This window comes from Sorex fumeus, unplaced genomic scaffold, assembly GCF_029834395.1.
Source record: "Sorex fumeus unplaced genomic scaffold, SorFum_2.1 ptg000018l, whole genome shotgun sequence".
Lineage (NCBI taxonomy): Eukaryota > Metazoa > Chordata > Mammalia > Eulipotyphla > Soricidae > Sorex > Sorex fumeus.
The window spans coordinates 33,394,500-33,411,126 of NW_026606075.1; the positions used below are offsets into that span (position 1 = coordinate 33,394,500).

The window sequence follows — 16,627 nt, forward strand, 5'->3', positions numbered from 1 at the left end:
TTCTACGCTCTAATTTGGCATTTCTTAAATTTATTCAAATAAAGTGTGGGTCTACTTGGATATTATAGTTTTTAACAATATTGTTTTATTAAGAATTACCTCATACTCTCTCTAATAATTTATTTAGTTGAAAAAGTTAGATAAGCCTGACAAAAAGACACTACAAGATTGTCATCTGCCTTAATTGATCATTTTCTTACTGAGTCTTATGATACGAAATTTTCCAGACTATGTGCTTTAAAATAATCCATCAGAGGGACTGGAGAGATAGAACAGCAGATAGGGCACTTGTCTTGAATTTGGCTGGTTCAGGTTTGATCCCTGGCACCCCATGTGGTCCTCCAACCCCAGGAGTCATTCTGAGCTCAGACTCAGGTGTTAGCCCTGAGCACTGCCAGCTGGGTGATAGGTGGAAAAAAATTATGATTTTGTTACATTTTTCTTACTCAAATAAAATGTATATGCAATTATATTCACATTGGCATATTTATAACACCAAAAAGTAAAAATCACTGATGTTATAATGTCAATGTGAATATTGATACATGGTGGCTTATTAAAAAAATTATCATAGTGGCACTAAAGAATAATCACATTTTTGATGAATATTCAGTGAAACAAAATAATGCTCACCATGTACTAAATGAACAATCTTGATGACAACCTTTTTATAAAGCACAATCAATTTTTTAAAACATTAATATAAATGTGATCAAATTCTCCAGATTGTCTCAATTTTAATTTTCTATATTGGGAGACCCACCAATGGGTCTAGTGATTTTCTGCCAGCAATATTGGGGATCAACAGAGCTACATCCTGTGCTTATGGGCCTCAGAAGCGTGTATTCCACCCCTTTGGACTATCTCCCTCATTTGTAAATCTTATCCAAAGAAAGTATTTTTTAAAATGCATTAAAAAATTATGTTCATTATATAGTATTATTTTTTAAAATAAGAGACAGTTTAGAAATTGGTACATTTAATGTGAAGTGGTGTTTAGTGGAAAAACTACATAATCACTCAATGCTACAGTCATTAATTTATGCATTTATTTATTGTTCCAAGGATCGAACCCGGGACTCTGTGCATGCCCTCTACCACTCTATTATATCCCTAGACTACAAAGTTATATTTTAAATTCAAATTTAATGAAGTTAGAAAATATTCATGTTAAATGGCATAACAGTTATCTTTACATATTATAGTTCCATTTTTTGAAAAAAGGAATCAAATCTATTTAAAGCTTTGTAATAAGAAATTAAAAGTCTTTCAAGTATAGAGCCAATAATTTAAGTAGAAGGTAATTATCTAGGTAAGAGTTTTCCTTAGGTTAGGATTAAGTCACAGACAAGAACTATTACTGATTTCACAGTATTTTTCTAAATCCCCCAAGATCAGTCAAATTTGACTTTCTGTTCCAGAATTTAAAGCAAAATACTTCCGGGACACTAGTAGATGAAAAATTTCCTAGTCTGAGTTTCTTGATCCCTGTCCCACACCCTCAGTTGTAGATGGAAATTTCTTAGTTTGTGATCTTTTGAGGGCCAGAGCATTCTTCCCTGTAGAGTTTGAGGACCAGAGCCACTCCCAGTGATACTTAGCCCAGCTATGTAGGTCTGACAAGTTTAGTGCTCAGGTTCGGTAAAGCTACACTTTTCAGACCCACTGGTGCTGAGTGGGACTGGGAGGGGTGGTCATGAAGTGCTGGATAGAATTCCGGGCTTAACACATGCCAGTCCTTTGAGTTCTCTCTTTGACTTCTTGGCTTATGATATTGTAATGACCAACTCTAAATACATCTCTCTCTTGCCTTATGATGGAGTTTCATTCATAAGAAACTCATATAAATGGGAGATACTATTAGTTGAAAATGCACTTAAGAGCTACAGAACACTGTAGCTTAAAAATGGGGACTACTCTTGGGTGGGCATTTCTTTCCTTGACTATGGCTTCTTCTTTTTCTCTTTTGGTTTTGGGTTCACACCAGTGGTTCTCAAGACTTACTCCTGTCTCTGTGCTCAGGGATCACTCCTGGCAGTGCTCAGGGAACGATATGAGATGGTTAGGATAGAACTGGGTTTGGTTATGTGCAAGACAGTTCTTTCACTAAGACTGTTTAGTATACATGCTCATTAAATAAACTGCTGTTCTTATTCAAAGCAGTGTGTGGTTACAGGAATGACATGATTTAATATTGTACATCTGGAGGGTGAATCATTCCTAAAACCACCCTCCAGATGGACAATCAAATAATCCAGAATGTAAAAACACCTCTTAAAAAATTACACAAAAGTAATATTCTCTAAGAGAAAATTGAATAAAGGGCATAAAGAGATAATTATTCTAAAAAAGAACCTGAATGGGCTAATATGTGTACAAAACAATATTCAAGCTCCCAGATAATTAATGAAAGATCAATTTAGGACACAGAGAAATGGTTATTCACCCAGAAATGTGATACTTTTAATTACATTATAATGTTCCAATGTAGCCAGGGATTAGCATCATAGCCATCATCAAGTTCTGAAGCCAGGGGTCAGAGAAAAATAGTCTTTGGGGAAAGCAATTTATCAGTATTTACCAAGAAATTTCAAGAGGCTTCCCTTCTTTAACCCAGTAATTTAATTTCTAGGGATCTGATACAATAAAATAATAGCAATGTTGCAAATATTTTAAATACGTTTGCTTGTTACTTTGTTAATTATCTATAAGTAATTTATTGGCAAGAAGTAAGATAACTCTAGTTAATAGCAAAAATAGTGAAACTGTGACATTTTTATATAATGAATTGCCATGTAGTCACAAAAACCATCATATTGAAGAGTAACTGCTGACCTTATTCACTGACTGTGGCCCTCATGGCATAGTCAGTCACCAGGTTAGTGACATGTGCCAGATTCTAGAGGCTCTTGAGCTGCCATCCAGGTTACTTTGGGAAAATGGGTATGAGGCATTATCACTTAAAGAAAATCAAAGCTTATGCCCAACTGTCAATCTTGACAAACTGTGGACCTTGGTCAGTGAGCAGACACAGGTTAACGCTGCCAAAAACAAGACTGGAGCAGCTCCTATCATTGATGTGGTGCGATCGGGCTGCTACAAAGTTCTCCGGAAGGGAAAGCTCCCGGAGCAGCCTGTCATCGTGAAAACCATATTCTTCAGCAGAAGAGCGGAGGAGAAGATTAAGTAAGCGAGAGGGGCCTGTGTCCTGGCAGCTTGAAGTTACCTAAAAGAAGGATCATTAAATGCTACACTGCTTTTCTTTTTTTAAAAAAAAGAACAGAAAATATATTATGACTCCATTACACTTAAACATACTTATTAACAGGATACAAAGGACTTTATATAAAAATATTAGTAAAATTTAATTCTACTACTGCTCGAGCGGGCCCAGTAACGTCTCCATTGGAGACTTTGTTGTTACTGTGTCTGGCATATCGAATACTCTCGGTAGCTTGCCGGGCTCTCCGAGAGGGGCGGAGGAATCCAACTCGGGTCGGCCATGTTGGCCGCTTGTAAGGCGAACGCCCTACCTCTGTGCTATTTTGACATATTTATTTTACATATTTTATTTCATTCATTTTACATATTTCTATACTGACCGGATGGAGGATAACATGAAACAAATTTTAAAAAAGAATATATTACTGCCTTTTAGGACATATGAATATTTTTATTAGAATGATAACAAGCAGCCTAATATCCCACTTTTCTGAATAACATTCTTCTCAAATCCATTATAATACTGTGCTTAAGTCCAAAGTAAGCATTAGTTATACAGATATTACATACTTTATTCTTTAACGTGCTGGCTCTAGCTAGCCAGGAAATTGCTCTGACTGAAAGTGGAATAAAATCAACCCCAAAGCATTAACATCTTATCTTTGTGCTGTCAGAATATGCCCATAATCTTCCAACTGCAATCTGGCAACCTCATGGATGATTAGTTCTATTTATCAAAAGCATCTTATTCCAGATTAAAAATATGTGGCATAGTGACCACCACTACCTCCTCCCACAACCATGGCAGACATCATTAATCACACTTTGTCCTGTGAACCCAGATGTGGCCTCAAAAATCCTTTCCAACACAGCTGTGCTCTAGGCAGCCCCTATCAATCATTTATTTCAACTCAAGTTCAAACCTATTAGCCATATCTGCTCTGATTATTCTGGCTAGAACATTATTATTCCTTTGACTGGTTCCCAGGACTATGGAGTTGAAAAGCATGACCACTTTCTTTCCTTAATGATCTTCCCTCCCCTTAAATGTTTAGAACCTACAAAGGTGCCGCCGATATAAACCTAATTCTCTAAGCAGCATGTTTTTAAAAGCCCCTGCTCTAGCACTGAACTGCACAAATGAACCATCTCTTTTTGTAATTTCAAGAATAACAGCTGAAAATTTGAACCCTCTCCTCCCGTTACTAGTGAATACAAATTCCATATAAAATAACAGACTTAAGAATAGTCACGAATATTAACAGAATAAAAACACCAAAAATGTAGTGCACTGAAATCGAGAACCTTGATTTACATGAAGCCAGAACAAAAAAAAAAGGAATGGTTTTGTGTTCTATAGTTATCAAAGTTCTGCAAAATGTTTGCCTGAGAAAAGAAAAGCAATGTCAAACTCCCTGTTCCTGTTTGGAAACAGAAAACTTCATCCTATGAAGTAAGCAGGATCCAATCTTAAAGAAACTGGACCTGCATTATACAACAGGTTAGTTACATATTTCTAACTCCCAGGCTTGAATATCAAGAAACAAACCCCTCCACACCTCCACAACACACACACACACACACACACACACACACACACACACACACACACACACACACCCTGGGGGGATGGGGAAGGTAGTAGAAGTTGAATGTTATCTGTTATTACCAATCCAGAAATTTTGAATAAATCTAGTGATATGGAAACCATAGCCAAAAATGTTAAAGTAATATAACTAAGGGTATGGAAATGACATAATAACTCCAATATCATAAAATACTGAAAATGGCAGTGACTAATATCAAAGAAATAAAGTAAGAAAAAAAACCCAGAGCAGGTCAATGATGTGTGTTTTCAGTTTAAAAGGAAACAAAGGATGCTTGGCAGATTATAATCAAACTTGATAAAATTTCACAACACCAAGTATAATGAGGAGAAGAAGAGGAGAGAGGGAAAGAAAAGGAGAGGGAGAGAAAAGGAATCTAGACACAGAACTCACATCCCTGGAAAAAATCCATAGAATCATAACCTAAATGTAAAATGCAAAACAAATGGAATGAATGCTCTCTTAGCTTATAGGAGAAAACCTGGATGGCCATGGATAATATAGTTATTGTTTGTTTTAATATACCAAAGACACTGTATATGGAAGAAGGAAATGTTAAGTAATACTTTAAAAATTTAAATAAAATATGTACTTAGCATGATAACCTCCAGCTTGGTGCTGAGTGAGGAAAACCTAAGGAAGAAGGACAACTATCCAATAATCTCTCTTCTCTGTGGAGTACAAAGAAACATAGTAAGGGAATAAACAATGGCCAATGATAACAAGCCCCAAATATTTGCTTTTAGAACTAAGTTCATTAAGTTGTGGGGTTGGGGTGGGGTAAGAGGGCACTAAGACTCAGTGGCAGAGGGAGACTGATGGTTGGGTAGGTGTAGTGTAGCAACATTGTATTCCTGAAACATTAATGATAGCACTATTATAAGTCACGGTCACGGTCCTCCCGTTGTTCATCGATTTGCTCGAGCAGGCCCAGTAATGTAATGAGACTTGTAGTTACTGTGTTTGGCATATCGAATACGTCGCGGGTAGCTTGCCAGGCTCTGCCGTGTGGGCAGATACTCTCGGTAGCTTGCCGGGCTCTCCGAGAGGGGCGGAGGAATCGAACTCGGGTTGGCCATGTTGGCCGCTTGTAAGGTAAATGCCTTACTGCTGTGCTATCGCTCCAGCCTGCTATTATAAGTAATGGTGTGTAAATAGAATTAGTTAATTAAAAGACTTTCTGCTACACAGAACTACGCAGAATGCTATCTCTCATGTGGGATATGAAGAAACATAATGGTGGAATAATGATTACCAAAGACAATGGAAACAACATGAGAACTGGTATTCAGTAGGAAACATGCCACCCAAGGAGGGTGGAGGGTAAGATGAGGGTGGAGGAGATGGTGGCAGGGAAAACTTATGCCTGTGGTGGAGGGAAGCATTCGAACCTGGAGGAAGAGGCGGTGTAGAAAGGTTGAGTAAATTGTTATGTATAAAATCCTATATGAAACAGTATTGAAAATCACAATGCAATATATATATGAATATATAATACATATATATGTATATAAAACTTCCTATTCTAGCATCAGGGCAATAGTACAATGGGTAATTTGCACATGGCTGACCCAGGTTTGACACCCCTCACCCAAGCCTGCTAGGAGTGATTCCTGAATGCAGAGCTAGGAATAAGCCCTCAGCACCTCCAGGTGTTGCAAACAACAACATATTCCTGCTCTTCAATAGATAACATCAGTAGATGAGAAGACAAACCATGGATAGGGAGGAAATACTTAGAAAAGATATTTTTGATAAAGGACTGTTGCCCCCAAAATCTAAAGAACAGTATAAAATTAGTAATAAAAAACAATTTCACTTAAAACTGGACCACAGACCTGAACAGACATCCCACCAAAGAAGGCATATATATGGAAAATTAGCACACAGAAAGATGTTCCACATCATATGTTATCAGGAAATGTAAATTAAAATAACTGTGAGGCTCCACTACAAGCCTATTAGAAGGGCTACACAACACTGACAACACCAAATTCTGGTGAAGATATGGAGCAAGACAATTCTAAATTGCAGGTGGTAAAGCAAATAAAAGACTTTGGAAATGCAAACTATCTTTGGAAGACATTGATGGTTTCTTACTAAACTAAACATACACTTGCCATGTGATCCAGTAAATTGTACTCTATACACCCACCTGAAAGAATGGAAAACTTATGCCTACACAAAGAGCTATACACGATAGCAGCTAACAGCGGCTTTATTCATAACTGAAAGAACAAAGTTGTCTTTTAGTGTCCAAGTGAATGGATAAATAAACTATGGTGATTCAGACCACAGAACGTTATCCAATGTTAATTTTATTTTTGATTTTTAGGTGACACTTAGCAGTTTTCAGGGCTTACTTATAGCTCAGGAACTACTCATGGCTGGGCTCCGGGGAACATGTGGAGTGTTGGGGATCAAACTTGGATTGGCCATATGCAAGGCAAGCGTTCTACCTGCTGAATTACCTCTGCTGTCACAGAATATAATCCAATGTTTAAAAGAAATTAGCTCTGAATTCATGAAAACACATGGAAGAAACTTAAGTGCATGTTACTAAGCGAAAGGAATCAGTTCAAAAGGACTGTGCAGTGTATAGTCTATAAGACATTCTGAAGAAGAAAAACTATGAAAACTGATAAGAGAACCAGAGAGATGAGTAGATAGAACACGGAGGACATATCGGGTAGTGAAGACACACTGCCTGATACTATCATGATGGGCATATGTCATTGTACATTTTACCAAACTCACATATATACAATACCCTAATGCAAACTATAAACTTTGGATGATTATGGTGTATCAACACAGGCTCATCAATTGCAACAAATGTACCATTCTGACAAGTTGTCATTGATAAGGGCAGAGGCATATGTCAGAGCAGAAAATATACATGAAATACCTGTGCCTTTCTGCAAATTTCTCAGTGAACATAAAATTACTGCAAATAAAATTGTAAATGATACCAGAAGGATTAGTAAAAAAGGGTGAAAAGGTAAAGAAAGGAAGAGAGAGAAGTAGAAGAGGAAGAGACAGAGGGAGTAAAGATCAAAGACAACTTCTCATAAGTTTAGTTACAGAGCTAAGAAAAGTTATTACCCTCCTGTAATAACTTTCAGTGTGTTAGGTAAAATGACAAGCTTTGAAATTGAGTTTTCTATATTTGGGATCTTGTTCAACAATATGAGCAAATATGGCAAGCGCTCTGTCCATACACCCCTTCCCATGGCAAGGCAAAGGTCTAACAAACAGAACTACCTCCTTACAATCTTTATTGTCACTCAAAGAATAGCTGGCTTCCTATGAGGCCTCTTTGACTTGTGGCATGAGGAACAGGAAAGGGTACTGTTTGTCATACACAGCAGGTGAGCAATAGTTTCCCTGTACTAGCACATATAACGGTGGTTTGTTGGGTTTATCTTTATTACCCTGGGATATACAGCAGACAACACAATCATTCGACCTGCAGATGTTTTCCATAACCCAGATATTTGCGAACAGGAGGATCATCTCAGGAACAATGAAGTAATTTCAGAAAAATAATGACTAGCTTTGCATCCAGAGTGGATGTTGACATAATTCTGATTCAACCCTCACAAACAGTCTAGGTGATAAAGACGGTTACCGTTATTATCTATTATTTTACACCAGAATGGTTTGAAGCCCAGAGCATTTAATGAAATGTCCAAGAACATTTAGCAAGTCAGTCAGGCTTAGAAAGTGCCTTTATTGCCCTGAGGAAGGCTGATGGGGAGATAATATGGTAATTATGCTGAGGGTTGTTAATCAATACTTATTTTGGTGGCATTCGATTTTTTGGTGGTTATCAGGTATCCAAGAAAAAAATGTAGAGTGCATAGTTGGGTATGGCAGTCTGGGGCTCAGAAATGTCTGGTGATACTGAGAGTTATATGGCTCGTCTTATATGATATTGAGTATATGGAGTGAATGTGGAGAACAAGAAAGTAAGATAGAAGATGAAGGCCTCGAACACTTTCTAAAGAGTTGCTTAGAGACATCAGTAGGTGAGATGACCATTTTAAGGTAAAGATAGAAGGAAAAGGTAAAGGAAGAAGCTAAAAATATGTTGATGATCTATGTGCCATCTAATACTGTGGTCATTAGCTACATGTGACAATTAACTCATTGGTCTCTTAAAATGTGAGACTCAAATTAAAATGTGTGCAGGAATCACTGTATCACTGTCGTCCCGTTGTTCACCGATTTGCTCGAGTGGGTGCCAGTAATGTCTCCATTCGTCCCAGTCCTGTTTTAGCAGCCTCTCCTTACCCGTCCTTATCAACACTGGCGTATTGGAGGCTCTTTCAGGGTCAGGGGAATGAGGTCCGTTATTGTTAATGTTTTTGGCAGATCAAAAAGACACAAAATGGCTTTCAGAACACATTATTACAAAAGAGCAGAATTCCGTTAGTAAGTTTTATATTTTATATGTATGGAAATGATACTTGGGAATAGTGGATTTGCTAAAAATACTTTAAAATTAATTTTACCAGTTTTTTTGTACTTTTTTGGGGGGTTTCATGGTCACACCCATCTGTTCCCAGGGCTTACTCCTAGCTCTGAACTCAGATCACTCCTGGAAGGCTTGGAAGACCATATTGGGTGCCGGGGATCAACCCCAGGTCAGCCACCTACGAGGCAAATGTCCTACCTGCTGCACTATCACTTTAGCCCCTTCACTTTTAATTTCATTTATGTTGTTGTTTTGGGGTCATACCAGCTATATTCAAGGACGATTCCTCACTCTGTACTCAGCGATCACTCTGGTGGAGCTTAGATTACTAAATGCGGTGCTGTGGACCAAATTCAGATCAGGCGTGTGTAAGGCAAGTGCCTTACCACTCGTACTATCTCACTGGCCTTCCTCCTACTTTTAAAATATGGTGACCAGAAGATTTTTAATCACTCATATGGCTTCCGCCCTATTTTTGTGTCCTATTTCTGTTCTTATGCTAGTCTATAATACTTTACCTTCAGCCTTAGCCTGGCTTTCCAGAAATGTCATTCTGGCATATTAGGGAACCCTCAAATTTATGTGAGAATTCCTCCATCTTTGTGATAATTCTTTACCTCATGTATCATGTTCATAACTTAAAAGAAAAATACCAGGATTGAAGCAATATCACAGCGGGTAAGGCATTTTACTGACACATGGCTGACCCGGGTTCGATTCCCAGCATCCCATATGGTCCCCTGAACACCGCCAGAAGTAATTCCTGAGTGCGGAGCAGGAGTAACCCCTGTTAATTGCTGGGTGTGACCAAAAAGTATAAATAAATAAATAAATAAAAATATCTATGTCTTAGGAATTTTGGATATAATTTTGGATATGTTTTTACATTGCGTGGGTATACCTATAAAAATAGTACCATGTAGATCATTTGATTCTTTCTTAACTGGGAAACATAAAAAAGAACAGAAAATATCTATGATATTTGTAAGACTTAGGATAACTTGCTTGGGGCTGGAGTGATAGTATAGAGGATAGGGTATTTGCCTTGCACATGGCCAACCGGGGTTGATTCCCAGCATCCCATATGGTGCCCTGAGAATTACCCCTGTCAGGAGTAATTCCTGAGTCCAAAGCCAGGAGTAACCCCCGTGCATCCTTGGGTATGACCCAAAAAGCCAAAAAAAGATGCCTTGCTTACCATGAAAAAATTCCAATCAATTAAATCCCTTCTTCTGTAAGGTTGGATACAATAGATGAAGAAAAAATTATTTAATAAGATCGTATTAGATAGTTATAATTTCCATTTTTGCTTTATCATCTATGATATTTTTAACATCTCACAAAAATCTTTATATCAAATTGTGCTTCAGTTAGTATTAGAAAAGATCACTCTTTAGAAACAAAAAGAGTTCCTTTTGGCTAGAGATCACAGAGATAAATTGGGAAAACACAATTTGGGAAAACCTTTCCAGTTTTTTCTCTAACCCTAGCCCCCCAAATAAGGTTATTTCAAATAATATTATCCCTTCAAAGAGTGAGATAGAGGGAGATGCAATTCTTTCTTTTTTTCAATATTTCCTCAGACAGACAGCTGGCAGATGTTTTAATAGACCTCTATGAGAACTTTCATCTTGATTTAGGCCTTTCTCCATTGTTTATGATTCAAAGATTTAATCCACAGTGGAGTTATAGCTCAGTCATGTAAAACACCAAAGTGTTGACCGGCTGATCCCACTGAAGCAAATTTTCTTAGTGGTCAAGCTCTCTGAGCTGCTTCTTGTAGGACTCAATTTTCCTTTCTGAAATACATGACCCTGTAGTTTGTCTGGCTACAGGAAAATCATGCAGCGTCCTCACTGAAAAGCTCAGAGAAGTCACTTGTCTTAGAAAGACCACTGACATTGTGGGCCACTGTGAGTCATTTCCTGCGAGGCCCTGCATTTCCCCCTGCAACTTGTGGACTCATACCAAACTTCTCTGGACTTAGCTTTCACCTGTGGAATGCAGCACCTATCAGCTAGGTCTGTAGTTCTTCTATAAACTTCAGTGTGCATAAAACTATCCTTATTCTTAAAATTATAAGCCCTGCATTCAGAGTCCGTTGTCCTGGAGACCTGAAATAAGCCTGTGCATTTAAAGTGATGGCTGATAGTGTTGCTTCACTCTGAGAACCACCGATCATCTCTGCTGTATCCTGCAACACTCAGCCTTCTATTATATTATATGTGTTAAGCAGATGTTTTTCAATTTTTTCACTTAATGCAGAAGCTCCCTAAAGATCTCTGCCTGCCTGATAACTTATAAGTAAGATCTCATAAAGCAAATCAGTCATTAGAAATCCAGGTATCTCTAATATTTTTGACACATGGAAATTAGATTATTTTATTAGCATTCTGAGATGGTATATAAAAATATACTCTGCAGTTTGGAAAGAACATAAGTCAGTATTAATTTCTTTTCTCAATGTACCAATTACTGTTTATCCATCTAACCATTTCATTTCAATTGAAGCATAAATTTGGAAAAACATGCGGCACAGACTGCTTAATCACTATCTGCACGGACTTTTTTTTTAAGTTTCTGTTTCCATAAAGTTAAGAGTAAAAAAACTGTTTAAAACAGTGTGCCATAAAACTATCCTTATAAATTCAAATATTTACAACAGGAGCTTAGTGTTTCAGCAATAAACCAAAGGCTATTCTTTTTCTTCTTTGAAGCATTTGGGGTATAATAGAATTACTTGGAGATACCTTAAATCATGAGTGAGAACTTCAGGAAAGGAAACATTAATTGTTACTCTAATAAGGACTAGCTGGTTGTAGCCTTAACTTACAGTTATTTTGTTCTGTTTCCCTATCTGTGAATGAGAATACAGTTCCTCTTATACATAATTTATTGAAAACATGAACACTTTTTGTTTCAGGGGCATACCTGATGATGCTTAGGGCAACTCTTTTCTCTGGTCTTGGAGATCATAACAGTGCCTTTGGGGAACATGGATTACAGGGAGTCTGGACTAGACTTCCTTTATGCAATGAAATTGCTCCACCCATTGAGCTATCTCTCCAACCCTGAGACACTAAATTATTTTTTTTATTAGTGAAACACTATGAGGTACAGTTGTAGATTTACAAATTTTTGTGCTTGGGTTTCGGTTATACAATGATCAAATACCCATCCCTCCACCAGTGCCCATTTTCCACCACCATGGATAATAATCCTTCCCCCCAACCCCCACCTCCCACCCTGCCTCTGTGGCAGGGCATTCCCTTTTGTTCTCTCTCTCCTTTTGGGTATTGTGGTCTGCAAAAGAGGCATTGAGGAGACACTAAATTATTTTTAAATTTTATTTTATTTTTAGAAAATTGTTCACAATAATTTATTATGTTCAATATTCCAACACTAATCCCAGCACCATTACTCCTTCCCACCAACATTATTTTGAATTTTCCCACCACCACCCAAGCCTGCCCCCAAAGCAGTTCCTAAATAACTTATTTTTTATTACTTGTTGTGAATACTCCACTAAAAAAGATCCAGAAAACTTTCCTAAGTGGAAAGTGTGTGAAGGTTGTTGTATCTCACCCTGGAGCCTTTAAGCCTGTGTATAAGAGATCACTAACAGGTCATTACAGGTTGAGATTTGTGTTCGAGATCAGTTGCCTTCTACTTTATACCCCATCAGATGTGGTTTGCTACTCTTGGTACATCAGTGATATAGAGTTTGAGACGTTGCGCAGGAATTCTAAAATCTTCAGTAGGGTGATACAGCTGGAGTTAAATTTTTATCTGGATGGTGACCGGTCTGGAGGCATCTCTGCAGCTTGTTGCTCTCTTCCAAGATTTGTGAGTCTCTGGAGCATGGCCATTAATGAACTTCTATGGTGCCAGAGGCAGTTTGTGGGCGTGATTGCTAGGGCCCCAGAACAATAGGGAGATGAGGGGAAGGTTGCCATTCCTGATTCTGTGAGAGCCTGGAGACTTAGTTCACATACCTGAGTTTTTCAACTGATTCATTCTCATGGATAGGCTCATCCCGAGCTTGTGGAGATTGACTGAGAGACGCTGAATTTTAAATAATGTATTTCCCCAAGTGATTGACTGATATATGTTGCATTCCCTATTGGAGAATTCCATTTCAGCAAGGAAGCAAGTCCCAAAGGCCCACATGGACATACAAGATGAAAATTGCCATCAGCACAGCCATGAACTGGAGATGAGTGTTGCGGTTAGCTATCTGACATCCAATCCTCAAGCAATCATCATCCATATCACCAAAAAGAGTTAAGGAATGCCTCTTTGAAGCATTTAAAATATAGTAGTCAAGACTGGCCAGGACCCAGTGCTAAAGTAGGAAAGAAAGCTGATACATCATTTCTGGAAGGCATTTTGGCAGGAATTGTCATGATCTGTAGAAATTTACTTCCTTTAACACAGTAATCCCCTTTCTAGGAATTTATTCCCAGGAAATGTCAGAGATGCTAACGAATATTTGTATGCACACCGAGTTACCACAGTGTTAATTGCAATATAGAAAACATCCTAAGTTACTCATAATAGAAGGGTGGTTAAATAAGTAATGGGTCATGTCTTCCAAATTAGTTTGAAGAATATTCAATGACATAGGAAAAATGCTCTTGCTATATTGTTCAGTGATGGAGGAAGAAAGCTAGATGAAAACTTATTAAGCAGTATGATTCTCTGTTAGAAATTGCTCTATCAACTTGGTTAAACTGGGAAATATGGGTTCCAGAAGTAGGAATGAGTTCTGTTTTCTATATAGGTTTAAGCTGGCTCAGAGAGAGAATTTTGTGAGACTTGAAGGCAAGTGTGACAAATCTTTCCTTATTCTCTGAAAGGGTGTGGTCTGCTGAAGGCATTTGGTGGGTTTGGGCTCTGCTGCACTCTGTGTCCAGCACTTGGTGGCTTGATTGTGGTCAACAAAACCACAGTTACCTACACCCCAGCCCCTAAGCTGTCTCCTCAGGCTCCAGAAGGGCCCAGAGTCTGGGTCCTCTAGAGTCTGACAGACTCTAAGGGATTTCACCTGGTGGCATTCCTTTCCCCTGTCTCTTCTAATGCATTGCCACAAACTCAGTGAACAGCTTTCCGATGTGCCTGCTCACAATTCTGGACACCAGAAATGAGGTTCCCAGAGGGAAAGGTTTCAGCAGGACTGGTCCTTTCTGGGGAATCCAGGGAAGGATTCGTTTCCCTGTTTCTGGATGTCACCTATATTCTTTCTGGTGGCCTTTCCACAATCCCATTTCCTGCTTCAGTCCCTGTCCCCCCTCTTCTGAGATGACTCAATATATATCAAACTGAACTCACGGAGAAGTTCAGGATCATGTGCTTAGCTTCTTGGTTGACTGGTTGGTGATCCCTCTCTCCCTCCCATTCCCAGCAGGAACCTCCACTTCTTTTCTTACAATTTTTACAGTCTGATTCCTAAAATGAATCCTATGCAACAGAGTGACTGCTTCTCTGGGCTCTGAGGAAAAAAATTCTAATAAAGCTTACAATGTATGCTTATGTCTGTAAGCATTTTACTTTCAGGAAAGAGAATATGTTAACACTGTGTTAAAAGTACTTAATCTCTAACTCATAAGGGTTGGAACTATAGAGAGGAAGAAGTTAAGGGTACATCAGAGACAGAGAGGTGGAGAGCAATGGGAATGTTCAGGAAGACATTGACCCAAGTGGGGAGAGGAGACAATGAAACAGAAGGAAGCAAGAAAAGGGTGTGGAAGCAACTGTTGATAGATTTGGATACAGGGAGTGGGGAAATACCTTTCTGGAGGCTTCCCTTTGCTTCTGTGAACCAGAAGGTAAGTTCTGAAGCTAACTTGTTGGGATGTGATATTTGCTCTTTCTGAGAGTTGGGTGGGGTAGCCACCAAAGATGGGCCACCTCAAGTTGGGGTTTTCTAGGCAGGTGAAAAGGGAGGTCAGGATCTGTAGTACAATTTAGGGAATCTCTAGTACAAATCTAGGGGACACTGGAGGTGAGGATCTCTAGTACAATTTCTTTCACACTCCCACATGCTTATAAGGAGGAAATTAAAACTTGGATAGATAAAGTATCTATCCAGAACCTCAGAACTAGTAGGAAGAGAATCAGAGTAGAGCCCAGGTCTAACAGAACAGTGCTGTTCCTCAGAGCAGGAATGGGTGGTTACAGGGTGGGCTCCTTAGGTCAGGAGCCTGGGGCAGGTGATTCAGCTACTGGGTACAAGGCAGGTTCCAAGATGCAACCCAGCTCTCCTGAGTCATAACACAGGACAAATGGCCCAGGGGGTTGAGACATTCTTAGTCTCTTAAAAACCTCTGATGTCCCAGAAGGTTTCAGAACTGCTGGGAAAGGTGTCTTGTTAGAATCCTGAAACAGAATTAGAATGAGAGCAGCCTTGGGTACAGTGTCAACTAAGAAGGTTCATGAAAGTCTGAGGGAGCTGGGTGGGGACATAGCACAGGGCAGTAACTCCACAGTCCTGGAAAGCTTTGCAGGAGCAGAATGGGCCAATGGTAACAAAGGTATGGAGTTGTTACTGGAGACAAACCAGGGATGACTCCCATCTTCTGTCAGAACATTGCTGTTGCTTTTTAATCTTGTGATGATTTAAAAATATTTCTTTTCTTTTTCCTTTTTGGGTCACACCTGGCAATGCTCGGGGTTACTCCTGGCTCTACACTCAGGAATAACTCCTGGCGGTACTCAGGGGACCATATGGGATGCTGGGAAACGAACCTGGGTAGGCCTCGTGGAAGGCAAATGCCCTACTCATTGTGCTATTGCTCCAGCTCTGATTTAAGAATATTTCTGATCCAAGTCATCTGTGGGTTCCTAAGTAAGGCTTAGAGAAAGTCAATAATCTCTCTGCTCTCCTACTGACTAAATATCAAATCAAATGAAACGTCCACTAACTCCATGGGCTCTAACTTCAGCCCTGGCACTAGATTTGAGAGGGCTCCTTGGATCTGCTATTGCCAGAGATGAAACATTATTTGCCCACAGTGAGCTACTTCACAGGATACCATGGGCAAAGCCTGTGTCAACGGGTAGAAAGAACAGAAGTTCCTTCTTAGGGTACTAAGCCCTCATGGAATTTACATTGTCATATGTAAGCCAGAAGCTAGTTTCAAGCAGCTGAGATTTGGATTTTAAAAGTTGTGTTGTCCTTATAGATCAAACATGATTGCCACTCAATGCCTCTTTTGCAAACCACAACACCCAAAAGGAGAGAGAGAACAAAAGGGAATGCACTGCCACAGAGACAGGGTGGGATGGGGGGAATGGGGGTGGGAAGGATACTGGGATC

The 16,627-nt window shown here is 39.0% G+C and overlaps 1 non-coding gene across 1 annotated transcript; it reads left to right on the top strand.

The window, feature by feature from the left end:
- The first annotated feature begins 2,810 nt into the window (after nucleotides 1–2,810).
- On the top strand, nucleotides 2,811–2,891 carry LOC130021870 (small nucleolar RNA SNORA3/SNORA45 family). Its single transcript, XR_008792217.1, has one exon. It is a non-coding gene; the product is annotated as a small nucleolar RNA SNORA3/SNORA45 family (small nucleolar RNA).
- The last annotated feature ends 13,736 nt before the right edge of the window (nucleotides 2,892–16,627 follow it).